At 39.8% G+C, this 14,566-nt stretch overlaps 1 protein-coding gene across 1 annotated transcript in view; it reads left to right on the top strand.

The window, feature by feature from the left end:
* Nucleotides 1-14,566, top strand: part of yata (N-terminal kinase-like protein yata) — an 882,319-nt gene that overhangs the window by 193,740 nt on the left and 674,013 nt on the right. The gene's annotated exons all lie outside the window — the stretch shown is intronic.

Genomic DNA, 14,566 nt, shown 5'->3' with positions numbered 1-14,566 from the left:
TTTAATGCGAGCTAAGACACTGCATTTTCTATTTATTAATTCTTCAGGAGGATTACGAGTGGTTCCACTTTTGAAATAAATAAATTCCACTACTCCAATATGTTCAGTAAAAGAACTGAACTTGTCATTGTCATTTATTCTTGCATCATATACGTGTATAACACAAAAGAACTTCTAATTGTCATTTATTCCTCATCAGATTTATAAGTAACTTGAAAGAACGTGCAGTAAACATTTTTGACTGCGTCGTGATGCTTATGTTATCATTTTATTTATATTTTTTTCTGATGGCCGACAATTTGGTTCCTTCAACATCACAAGACCTACCCAATTAGCCAAAGTATTTCATTTTTGTTTGTCAAATTCTGTAATAGAGAAGTGTAAATATGAATATATTCATGTCTGTAACATACTTTATGCATTTGTTTGCTATCCAAGGTAAATAATGCACAGTAATCTACCAACGCGCATGGCGCGTGATCCGTCTGGTGACCAGTATTACTTCGCGATTTCAACCACCGTGCGGGTCACGCACCAGGCGCGTGAGTGGGATAAGTCCACGAGTTCGATAGTACTCATCATACCAAGGTACAAAACTTCGATAATTACAACTTTTAAAGAGTCCCACACAAATATTTTGCTTGACCATTTTATATTATATGAACTGGGTACAGGACCCTCACCTACCTTGGTTTAAGTCTTTTTCTGGCTGATGATGCTTACAAAGTATAAGTGAAACATGTCCTAGTTCTAACATCTGTATAATAATGTTTATATCCTAAAAATGAGGATTGTTATGTATTGGAAAGGTGGTTTTAATTAATGCTGTAACTTCTATGTTCTGAAATTGAATACGGTTTTAAAATGAGATTTATAACTTGCAATATTTCTCTCTCATACATATGTTCAAATGATGATAAAGTTCTTAAAATATTTAGCATTTAAAAGTTTGCAATCATAAATCTTATACTTATGCACATTATTCATGTTGGAAGATATCTGGCAAAATAGGGAAGAATAAATATATAAAACAATGGCTACATAAATAATACATAATGCATGCTGGGATTCGTCTTCCAAATTTATGAAATAAAATTAAGATAATCACAAAGGGTACCAAAGGTCGTGCATATAAAAGGTTGAGATTGACTCTTTCATTCAACAGTGAAGGTCGATCCTGGCCTAGCAATGAACATTATTCACAGTTCAGAACTTGTATTTACTTACATAGTCTTGAAATTTCGAAATGCTTATTACTTGATATTAAATATCACATCAAATAAAACACTAGTCAGAAATAATAATAAAGAATCTGAATGAAGCTGGTGCAGTTTGAGATTCTAATGTGTATTACTTCTTTAGTGAACTATAATTTACAAATTCAAGCACCTGATAAAACAACATTCTATCTCCCGTCTGAAACACTGCAAAAGGGTGTATTGAAGTCAATTAACAAAAATAAATAAAATGCATACAGGAGCACCTTGAAAACGTTGGAAGATGGTGCACTGTTTTATCAAGTGCAATCGTCTTCCTGAAAGATGGTGTCGGTCTTCCACCATAGGTTTATAACTGGGCACCAGGTGGCACTAACATAGATATCAGCTGAATACTGATACTTTTATCTTCACTTTTCAAAGTCTTTGCAAGAGAACGATTGGACTGGAGAAGTTTATTTAGCTGTAGAAGTGAAAGTACTTTCATATGTTCTTAGAATCAGGATGGCAGCCCACTTTGTTGACGATTCTGAAATCAAGCACTTGATTTTCGAATATTTTAATAAGAATACTTTTGGTGACAGTGATTATTGTGTTAATTATGAGAAGGAAATTATTCCTGAAAGTAGTGAAAGTGACAGCAAAGAACAAGGTGCTTCAAAAGTAATTGGAAATTTCAGTAACCGGAATGATGTGCAAGTCGGTGCAGGTTATGTTATTATTGGCCGTATGTCAATTATTGAAGAAATCATTGAAGAGATAAGTATGAACTGTTGACATTTGTGTAGATTGTTGTGAGGACTTGGACCACAACACACGAAAAATAAATTGACCTAAGAAAAGAAAGATAACCTGTAGGTTTAAAATTAGTGAAAAGAGCTCAAAATCTGTTTCGAGAACAAAATTATGTTTTACTCATTATTCGAAATGAGAAGTGGAGAACTGTGGGGGAATATGTAAGAACATACTTGTGTTTTCAGAATACCATGTTTCAGGATTAAATTATCTATTAGAAATTGTTTTGTTAGAGAAAAATATTTCAACAATTCCCTTTATTCAAAACAAATTATAATTTTATTTTATGATAGAAATTGTGACAACACTTTTTATTATTTCCATCATCTTCATGTAGATCAGGTTTAAGCTTTCTATTGGTGTGTAATAAGGATTTGTTAAAATTAACTTGTGATTACAGGCATGATTTTATTTTCATGGTGTGTTGAGGAATATAACTGCAGCATTTGACATATAAATCTGTAGCAGTTCTAGGGTTAATGAAGGCCAAGGCCACTACCTTCCCAATTCTAGCCCTTTCCCATCCTTCAATCACCAAAACCCATTGATGTGTTGGTGCACATTAAACCACTAACAAGAACAGAAAAATGTTAGGAAAGATCATAATATGAAGATAAAGTTGCAGTTCAAGAGAACACATTGCAGCAAATATTTGTTTATAGGAAAAATGAATTTCAAATATAAATAATTTACCAAGGGAGACGTTTGATAAATTTCCTACTTCTTTGAAATCATTTAATGAAGAACTGGCCGTGTAACATTGTTGAGAATCTGAACAGATATCCATCTCGAAGCTGGGGAACTGCCCATTGAAAACTTCATCAACCAGAGATGTCACTGTGAATCTGGCTCTTCAGCTGAATGGTCGGCAGCGTATCCTGGGTTCACTCACTTGTAGGGCGTATGTCAAGTTTGACAGATTGTCTATCAAAGCAAAGCAAAGTCACCTCCGTACAGGCCATGAAGGCCCTTGGAGGAGTGGAAGGTAAAAGCTTCCACCATTGTTAACCTTGGCACGTGATGGGGTAGAGTGGTTAGCTCTACGCCCGGCCGCCTTTGCCCCCAGGAATTAACCTGGTACTCATTTTTGGTATTGGCTGAGTGAACCTCAGGGCCATATGCACCTCCGGAAGTGGAAATCTCGTTTCTTAAATTTTACGATTTCCTGATGGGGATTCGAACCCACGTCCTTCCGGGTGAACCAAGCACGCCTTTACCGCCTCTGCCAGGCAGCCTCTAACAGATTATCTATATATAATACAGTCAAACCTGCCATAACGGACACCCTTATTCAGCGGACACCTCCCTTTACGGACAATTTTCCTCTGAACCAATTTTATTTTACATAAGACAAGTGTTAAATTGGCCTCATTTAAGCGGACACCTTGAACTCCGGACAGCGGACAGCGCTTTTTGTCCCGTCCACTTGACTTAAGCGGACATTTTACACATTGCAGGACAATTTATTACGCCGGACCACATGCCATTCTTTCTTTTAAAACCATTCTTCAGTCATAAGGAAATCCCTTTTGAATGTTTGTACTATTTCGAGTGCGAGGGGAGAGAGTGTACATCGGAATGCAGTTCTACCTAGTGGTGTATAGGCCTATTCCGAGAATTCTAATTGCCCAGAAATGCTGCCAGAGATTGTTGACTCACAAGTTACCTGGGGATTTTTGTCCCTTCTTGCATCATTCTATTCATAACTCGGATTGTCGCTGATAAGGTCGAGCTCAGGTAGTCAACTTGAGAAGGAAAAGACAGTACAGGCACTAATTAGTGAGACAGAAATACCGCAGCAGTTCAGTTGTCTTCATTAGTCGTACAAAAGGACCATTTTGAATAAAACTTTTTATCGTTTTACGGAGCCCGAATCAGGAACGAAAAGTGACGATGACGGTGAAGCGGAAGAAGAACAAGAAGTTCTGACAGTGAAGCAGGGACAAAATATGCTTAACAGATAAAAAATTTGTGTATCACTCTGGACCGCGAGTACGGCGAGAACACTATGGAACCATTTAACAGACTTTATTCCGTTTTCGAGAATATTGCAATTAAGAAAACATGTGCTAAATTTACACAGATGAAGCTTCACGATTACTTCACGAAGCTGTAATGTTTGTAAATGATGTAAAATCACTTATAATAACTCTCTATGAAATACTAACACAGAAATGACTTAGAATAATAAAAATAAAGATATGTGTGCTTATATTTAAGGTGGATGTTCTTTGCCGTTAAACATACATACATACATACATACATACATGCATACATACATACATACATACATACATACATACATACATACATACATTATCATTATAGACTGTTATGCCTTTCAGCGTTCAGTCTGCAAGCCTCTGAGAATTAACTAAACGTAGCCACAATCATCGATTTGCAACTAGTGTTGTGGCCTCATTTAGTTCTATACCTCTTATCTTTAAATCGTTAGAAACAGAGTTTAACCATCGTCATCTTGGTCTCCCTCTACTTCTCTTACCCTCCATAACAGAGTCCATTATTCTCCTAGGTAACCTATCCTCCTCCATTCGCCTCACATGACCCCACCACTGAAGCCGGTTTATGCGTACAGCTTCATCCATCGAGTTCATTCCTAAATTAGCCTTTATCTCCTCAATCCGAGTACTCTCCTGCCATTGTTCCCACCTGTTTGTACCAGCAATTATTCTTGCTACTTTCATGTCTGTTACTTCTAACTTATGAATACGATTTCCTGAGTCCACCCAGCTTTCGCTCCCGTAAAGCAAAGTTGGTCTGAAAACAGACCGATGTAAAGATAGTTTCGTCTGGGAGCTGACTTCCTTCTTACAGAATACTGCTGATCGCAACTGTGAGCTCACTGCATTAGCTTTACTACACCTGATTCAATCTCGCTTACTATATTACCATCCTGGGAAAAAACACAACCTAAATACTTGAAATTATCGACCTGTTCTAGCTTTGTATCACCAATCTGACATTCAATTCTGTTGAATTTCTTACCTACTGACATCAATTTAGTCTTCGAGAGGCTAATTTTCATACCATACTCATTGCACCTATTTTCAAGTTCTAAGATGTTAGACTGCAGGCTTTCGGCACAGTCTGCCATTAAGACCAAGTCGTCAGCATAGGCCAAACTATTTACTACATTTCCACCTAACTGAATTCCTCCCTGCCATTTTATACCTTTCAGCACATGATCCATGTAAACTACAAACAGCAAAGGTGAAAGATTACAGCCTTGTCTAACTCCTGTAAGTACCCTGAACCAAGAACTCATTCTACCATCAATTCTCACTGAAGCCCAATTGTCAACATAAATACCTTTGAATGATTTTCATAATCTACCTTTAATTCCATAGTCCCCCAGTATAGCAAACATCTTTTCCCTCGGTACCCTCTCATATGCTTTCTCTAGATCTACGAAACATAAACACAACTGCCTATTCCTCTCGTAGCATTTTTCAATTACCTGGCTCATACTGAAAATCTGACAGCCTCTCTGTGGTCTGAAACCACACTGGTTTTCATCCAATTTCCTCTCAACGACTGATCGCACCCTCCCTTCCAAGATGCCAGTGAATACTTTGCTTGGTATACTAAGCAATGAGATACCTCGATAGTTATTGCAATCCTTCCTGTTCCCTTGCTTATAGATAGGTGCAATTACTGCTTTTGTCCAATCTGAAGGTACCTTACCAACACTCCACGCTAATTTTACTACTCTATGAAGCCATTTCATCCCTGCCTTCCCACTATACTTCACCATTTCAGGTCTAATTTCATCTATTCCTGCTGCCTTATGACAATGGAGTTTATTTACTATCCTTTCCACTTCCTCAAGGATAATTTCACCAACATCATTTTCCTTCTCCCCATGAGCTTGGCTGTTTGCAACACCACCATGATGATTTCCTTTTACATTGAGAAGATGTTCAAAATATTCCCTCCACCTCTCCAGTGATTCCCTGGGATCTATTATGAGTTCACCTGAATTACTCAAAACACTGTTCATTTCCTTTTTCCCTCCCTTCCTAAGATTCTTTATTACTGTCCAGAAAGGTTTCCCTGCTGCTTGACGTAGCCTTTCCAGGTTATTACCAAAATTTTCCCATGACTTCTTTTTGGATTCAACAACTATTTGTTTCGCTCTGTTTCTTTCATCTACGTACAAATCCCTGTCTGCCTCGGCCCTTGTTTGAAGCCATTTCTGATAAGCCTTCTTTTTACGTTTACAGGCTGCTCTCACTTCATCATTCCACCAAGATGTTCGCCTTTTCCCATCTTTACACACAGTTGTTCCTAGGCACTCCCTTGCTGTTTCTACTACAGCATCCCTGTATGCCACCCATTCACTTTCTATATCCTGAACCTGCTTACTGTCTACTGTTCGAAACTTCTCACTAATGATATCCATGTACTTCTGTCTAATTTCCTCGTCCTGGAGATTTTCTACCCTTATTCGTTTGCAGACAGATTTCACTTTCTCTACCCTAGGCCTAGAGATACTTAGTTCACTACAGATCAGATAGTGATCTGTATCATCGAAAAATCCCCGAAAAACTCGTACATTCCTAAAAGATTTCCTGAATTCAAAGTCTGTTAAGATATAGTCTATTATGGATCTGGTACCCCTAGCCTCCCATGTGTAGCGGTGAATAGCCTTATGCTTGAAGAATGTATTCGTAACAGCTAAACCCATACTAGCACAGAAGTCCAGCAAACGCTTATCATTCCCATTAGCTCCATATCTTCTCCACATTTACCAATCACCCTTTCGTATCCTTCAGTTCTATTCCCAACTCTCGCATTGAAATCGCCCATTAGCACTATTCTATCCTTGCTGTTGACCCTGACCACAATGTCACTCAATGCTTCATAAAACTTGTCAACTTCATCCTCATCTGCACCCTCACATGGTGAATACGCAGACACAATCCTTGTCCTAATTCCTCCCACTGACAAATCTACCAACATCATTCGCTCATTTATGTGCCTAACCGAAACTATGTTGCGTGCAATGGTATTCCTGATAAAGAGCCCTACCCCAGACTCTGCCCTTCCCTTTCTAACACCCGTCAAGTACACTTTATAATCTCCTATCTCTTCCTCGTTATCTTCCCTTTCCCGAATATCACTTACTCCTAGCACATCCACATGCATCCTCTTTGCTGACTCAGCCAGTTCTACCTTCTTTCTTCCATAAGCCCCATTAATATTGATAGCTCACCATCGAATTCCATTTCGTTCGCCAAGTTGTTTCCAAGGAGTCCCTCGCCTGTCAAATGGGAGTGGGACTCCATTACTCCCATAGGGCCGAGGCGTGTTCTGAGCTCGGTAAATTCATGAAGCAGGATGCTGCCCTACTTGCACATAGTCCAAGTGAGGATCTCTCTTCTAACGGGTTATGGACCACCGGTGAATTGTATAGTCCTAGCCGCCTGAGCACAAGGAGGGCCACGACTCAGAATATGTCCGAGATGCCCACTCCCATTCCATAGCAACTGGTATCCCGACTCTCAGGACCACTTACTAGGTCACTCAGCCGTTGCCCATGGTTCACGAACTAGGACGTGACTACAGTAACCCGTTAAAATGTTTGATTATTTTTACAAACTTATTTTAGCGTACACAGAGCACATGCATGGTAGCACTATAATGCTTGAGAAAGAAATGAAGTGAAGTATTCAAGGTGGGGGTAAATGCGGTGAAGGCTTGCAAGCTGCCGGTGATTAAACAACAAATGTAAATAAGACATCAACATTAGTCCCTAAGCAATTCTGATTGGAACTCAGAGTGCTGCAAAAGATAGATACTGCTAGGTCATAAACTGAAATGAGCAAACTGGGCAGGGGTAACTAGAAGTTAGCGACTGAAGATACAGGATACACAGAGGGTTGAAATATCAAGTCCAGCTAGTTCTAACACTTATGTGTATCTTCAGAATTTGATTAAGTAAAAAAATCATTCCAGAGGATATAATATGAACTGTGAACAAATAAAGTTATCATAGAAACCATGCCAGGGTTGGTAACAGTGATGGCAGTACTCTGTATCAAGGCTATCAGGTACCAATTTAAAGCATTAATGTAATTAGGTAAGGCTCCGTGGCTCAGACTGCAGCACGTCGGCCTCTCACCGCTGGATACCGTGGTTCAAATCCTGGTCACTCCATGTGAGATTTGTGTTGGAAAAAGCAGAGGCAGGACAGGTTTTTCTCCGGGTACTCTGGTTTTCCCTGTCATCTTTCATTCCAGCAACACTCTCCATTCTCATTTGATAGCATCTATCAGTCATTAATAAAATCACTTTGGGAGTGGCGACCCCATCGTACTAATAGCCTATATAGGATTCATTCATTTCGTTCCCGACCCGGTCAGTGACTGGAAAACAGGTTGTAGGTTTTTTCAATGTAATTAGGAAAACAGTCCTAGCATGGAATACTCTTCCCCCTTAAATAACGATTCCACATTGATTAGTAACCTACAAAATGCAGCCTTAGTAGGATTTCTAAGAGAAACAAACCCTCCAAGAATATTAAGAGAATAACTCATCCATTGGAGCATTAAGTTCAACATAACATTTCATTAATGAACGTAGGTTTCGTGGCTCATAGTATTAACATAGATAAATAAATTATTACTGGATTAAAGCCATGGTTCATGGTGTGGGTTACTGTAGTCACGTCCTAGTTTGTGAAACATGGCCAACAGCTGAGTGGCCTAGTAAGTGGTCCTGAGATTCGGGATACCAGTTGCTATGAAATGGGAGTGGGCATCTCGGGCATATTCTGTGTCATGGCCCTCCTTGTACTCACGCCGCTAGGACTATACAATTCACCGGTGGTCCATAACCTGTTAGAGGAGAGATCCTCACTTGGACTATGTGCAAGTAGGGTGGCATCTTGCTTCATGAATTTACCGAGCTCAGAACATTTTAAGCATGCCTCGGCCCTATGGGAGTAATGGAGTCCCACTCCCATTTGACAGGGGAGGGACTCCTTGGAAACAACTTGGCGAACTAAATGGAATTCGATGGGGAGCTATCAATATTAATGGGGCTTATGGAAGAAAGAAAGTAGAACTGGCTGAGTCAGCTAAGAGGATGCATCTGGATGTGCTAGGAGTAAGTGATATTCGGGTAAGGGGAGATAACGAGGAAGAGATAGGAGATTCTACAGTGTACTTGACGGGTGTTAGAAAGGGAAGAGCAGAGTCTGGGGTAGGGCTGTTTATCAGGAATACCATTGCATGCAACATAGTTTCTGTTAGGCATGTAAATGAGCGAATGATGTGGGTTGATTTGGCAGTTGGAGGAATTGGGACGAGAATTGTCTCAGTGTATTCACCACGTGAGGGTGCAGATGAGGATGAAGTTGACAAGTTTTATGAAGCATTGAGTGACATCGTGGTCAGGGTCAACAGCAAGGATAGAATAGTGCTAATATGAGATTTCAATGGGAGAGATGGGAATAGAACTGAAGGATACGAAAGGGTGATTGGTAAAAGTGGGGAATATATGGAAGCTTATGGGAACAGGAAGCGTTTGCTGTACTTCTGTGCTAGTATGGGTTTAGCAGTTACGAATACATTCTTCAAGCATGAGGCTATTCACCGCTACACGTGGCAAGCTAGGGGTACCAGATCCATAATATAATATATCTTAACCGACTTCAAATTCAGGAAATCTGTTAGGAATGTACGGGTTTTCCGGGGATTTTTCGATGATACAGACCACTATCTGATCTGTAGCGAACTAAGTATCTCTAGGCCTAGGATAGAGAAAGTGAAATCAGTCTGCAAATTAATAAGGGTAGAAAATCTCCAGGACGAGGAAATTAGACAGAAGTACATGGAAATCATTAGTGAGAAGTTTCGAACAGTAGACACTAAGCAGGTTCAGGATATAGAAAGTGAATGGGTGGCATACAGGGATGCTGTGGTAGAAACAGCAAGGGAATGCCTAGGATCAACTGTGTGTAAAGATGAGAAAAGGCGAACATCTTGGTTGAATGATGAAGTGAGAGCAGCTTGTAAACGTAAAAAGAAGGCTTATCAGAAATGGCTCCAAACAAGGGCCCAGGCAGACAGGGATTTGTATGTAGATGAAAGAAACAGAGCGAAACAAATAGTTGTTGAATCCAAAAAGAAGTCGTGGGAAGACTTTGGTAATAATAATCTGGAAAGGCTAGGTCAAGCAGCAGGGAAACCTTTCTGGACAGTAATAAAGAATCTTAGGAAGGGAGAGAAAAAGGAAATGAACAGTGTTTTGAGTAATTCAGGTGAACTCATAATAGATCCCAGGGAATCGCTGGAGAGGTGAAGGGAATATTTTGAACATCTTCTCAACGTAAAAGGAAATCTTCCTCGTGGTGTTGCAAACAGCCAAGCTCATGGGGAGGAGGAAAATGATGTTGGTGAAATTATGCTTGAGGAAGTGGAAAGGATGGTAAATAAACTCCACTGTCATAAAGCAGCAGGAATAGATGAAATTAGACCTGAAATGGTGAAGTACAGTGGGAAGGCAGGGATGAAATGGCTTCATAGAGTAGTAAGATTAGCATGGAGTGTTGGTAAGATACCTTCAGATTGGACAAAAGCAGTAATTGCACCTATCTATAAGCAAGGGAACAGGAAGGATTGTAACAACTATCGAGATATCTCATTGATTAGTGTACCAGGCAAAGTATTCAATGACATCTTGGAAGGGACGGTGCGATCAGTGGTTGAGAGGAATTTGGATGAAAACCAGTGTGGTTTCAGACCACAGAGGGGCTGTCAGGATCAGATTTTCAGTATGCGCCAGGTAATTGAAAAATGCTACGAGTGGAATAGGCAGTTTTGTTTATGTTTCGTAGATCTAGAGAAGGCATACGACAGGGTACCAAGGGAAAAGATGTTCTCCATACTGGGGGACTATGGAATTAAAGGTAGATTACTAAAATCAGTCAAAGGCATTTATGTTGACAATTGGGCTTCAGTGAGAATTGATGGCAGAATGAGTTCTTGGTTCAGGGTACTTACAGGGGTTAGGCAAGGCTGTAATATTTCACCTTTGCTGTTTGTAGTTTATATGGATCATCTGCTGAAAGTTATAAAATGGCAGGGAGGGGTTCATTTAATTGGAAATGTAGTAAGGGGTCTGGCCTATGCTGATGACTTGGTCTTAATGGCAGATTGTGCCGAAAGCCTGCAGTCTAATATCTTGGAACTTGAAAATAGGTGCAATGTGTAACCGTATGTATGTACGATCCCCGAGTTTTTAGGTTAAAAAATTTTTGTATATAGTTGGTAATGTTAAAATCATGTAATTTTGTTTATTTACAATGTAAAAACATAATATTATAAGAAGAATGTGTAGTTAGGGAATATTGCATATGTGCATCATTATATTTTGTATAAATTTCCGTTTGCGTAAGAGTCTGTAAATATGGCCTAGCCATAAGGATTGTGTAACCGGGAAAACAGCGACTATATCGGGAAGGACGTTGAGGTCAGTTGTGTGTGTTGCAACTAAGTGGCTTGGGAACACGGGGTACGGCAGGTTGTATCGGTTGAAGAATTGGAGTGGATCAATGTGGACATACATGAGTGGACGTTCTATGTCACATCAAATACTCGATAGCCAATGCGAGGGCTTTGTTTTGAGCGAGGCTTGGGTTGACTGAGTGACGCGGGAAGAAGTGCCTGTGAGAGCGTTGCTACCAGTAAACTTTTCAGGACGCTATAACCACGTGTAGCAAGCCTATATAAGTGTGTACGCATGTGCGGCGAGTCATTCTCATTCTGATTCTGATACTTATTCTGATTCTGACTCTGATGCTGATTCTGTGTGTTTCTCATTTGTACCGGTCTGCGGGAGATACGTATTTGCGCAGTTTGCTATGCGATCTGCTATTTTTCGTGAGTATCTGTTACGAAGTGAACATGGTATAATCACAACAACTTACCGGCTTTGCAGTGGACTTTCTGTAAAAGAAAGTGTTTGTTTGTAACTTGTCAGCCGAGTTGCAGCTTCAGTTGATGGAGAATTTTGCTGTTTGCTTGCTTCCGGACATGTAACGCTTTCTGTCCAGCTGGCAATTATAAAGAATTCAAGACGACGAAGAAGTGTAAATAAGGTTAGGGATGCTGTTAGTAAAGAAGGTTGCATACATATGTAGAGAAATGGTCGTCGTACTTTTCTCTACCAGATTAGGATTCACGGTAACAGTGGAGTGCAGTGGGGCTCTTACCTGGAGGTATGTTAAAAGTATAATGATGTTTTATTTTTTATTGGTGATTTTAGTGGTTTGTAATTTGCCTTTGTAGATGGCAAACACGAGTTGGTCTCGTTAAGTGATATTTTATTTTATTGGTGATTTTAATGGTTTGTAATTTGCGTTTGTAGACGGCCCACATGAGTTGGTCTCGTGAAATGATATTTTATTTTATTGGTGATTTTAGTGGTTTGTAATTTGCCTTTGTAGACAGCAAACACGAGTTGGTCTCGTTAAATGATATTTTATTTTATTGGTGATTTTAGTGGTTTGTAATTTGCCTTTGTAGACGGCAAACACGAGTTGGTCTCGTTAAATGATATTTTATTTTATTGGTGATTTTAGTGGTATGTAATTGGCCTTTGTAAACGACAAACGAGTAAATCTCGTGAAGATATGATTTTGTTGGGTAGTATTGTGTATATTTGCTCTATGTAAATGGCAAGCACTAAGTGGGTTGCATAAGTGTTGATTTTTGTTGGTGTTTGTCACATATTAGTTCTTATTCTGGGAGTAAAGTCATAGAATCAAACTTAAAGTGAGTCTTTTGTCAGTGGAGTAAGGCTGAACCTGGTATGTTACCCAAATTTATTTTCAGGGGTTATATAGCAACAGGTAAGGTTATAAAGTAAGTCTGGAGCCTCGTCAGCCTGATGACCGTCGCCTTGGGAGAGGGAGTGGCTCGTTGCTCTACATAATTAAATATTCCTGCAATTGTTTTGCAGGTGGCGCCAATTATCCTTGTTATTTACACTTATTTGACTCAACGTTTATCTGTTCAGTATTTCAATAGCCTGCAGTAGTTGCAAATGGTATGAAAATTAGCCTTTCGAAGACTATATTTATGTCTGTGGGTAGGAAATTCACTAGAATTGAATGTCAGATTGGTGATACAAAACTAGAACAGGTTGATAATTTCAAGTATTTAGGTTGTGTGTTTTTCCAGGACGGTAATTTAGTAAGTGAGATTGAATCAAGATGTGAGCTCGCAGTTGTGATCAACAGTATTCTGTAAGAAGGAAGTCAGCTCCCAGACGAAACCATCTTTACATCGGTCTGTCTCAGACCAACTTTGCTGTACGGGTATTCGGAATGAGGAGATAAAATTTAATTAAGAATGAACTCAATGGATGAAGCTGTATGCATAAACCGGCTTTGGTGTTGGTGTCATATGCGGCGAATGGAGGAGAATAGGTTACGTAGGAGAATAATTGACTATGTTATGGAGGGAAAGAGAAGTAGAGGGAGACTGAGACGACAATGGTTAGACTCAGTTTCTAACGATTTAAAGATAAGAGGTATAGAACTAAATGAGGCCACAGCACTAGTTGCAAATCGAGGATTTTGGCGACATTTGGTACATTCACAGAGGCTTGCAGACCTTATGCTGAAAGGCATAACAGTCTATAATGATAATGGATGGATGGATGGATGGATGGATGGACGGACGGACGGACGGACGGACGGACGGACGGACGGACGGACGCCATTATGTTTATTTAATGAAGCCGAGCTTTCAGCCAAATTGCATTGGCCTTCATCAGGGCAAGTTAAATTCTGCTTCTGACAGTGAGCAAAGGAATTTAAAAAAACGTGGAAGTCATGGCCGTATTATCCACGGCCTACCCCACTAATAGGTCTCAAGGATCTTCGTGTTGTAATTCACTGCCCTCTGTCAACAGTTTCGTGAGCGCGTTCCATGATAGTGTTATGCAAGTATTTCTGGAGTACAGGTCTCCATGTATTTGATAACTTGAAGCCGTCTTCCCTATTGATGTTTTTTGGATGCCCAAGGAAACAAATTACACAGATAGGTTATGGTGAACAATAACATTCTTTATACTATTAGTCCCTAAGTTTACAGTTTTGAGTGCATGCGGAACTGAAGGTTTTTTACAAGTTGACCTTCTTAGATAGATGGGCTTATGCAAAATTTTCTAAGAACACACACAATAATATTCAGTAAGGAAGGGGAAGGGGGTATGTGATAGTAGTTCATAGTTTCAGGAGGTAAGTTCACTGATAGCTGCCACATTAAAAAAAATCAAAATCGGAGTTACAGAGTAGTAGCACGTACAATGGCGAATCAAATATAAACAGGAATTTGGATGTATTGCTGCTGTTAGTATTCATTCTGAGGTGGCGTTTTGCCAGGATGTTGGCTGGGGTGTCTGGAGAAGGGGTTTGCGCGCATGAGTGAGTGAGAGGTGCACACGTGTGTTGCAAAACACTTCTTTATTGAATTTCTCGCAAAGGAGGGCACTAAAACTTCCAAAATTTTGAGACGGCT

Source organism: Anabrus simplex, chromosome 2, assembly GCF_040414725.1.
Source record: "Anabrus simplex isolate iqAnaSimp1 chromosome 2, ASM4041472v1, whole genome shotgun sequence".
In the NCBI taxonomy this organism is placed as follows: Eukaryota; Metazoa; Arthropoda; class Insecta; order Orthoptera; family Tettigoniidae; genus Anabrus; species Anabrus simplex.
Note: the sequence above shows the minus strand (reverse complement) of the source record. Positions and strands in the feature narration are given on the sequence as shown.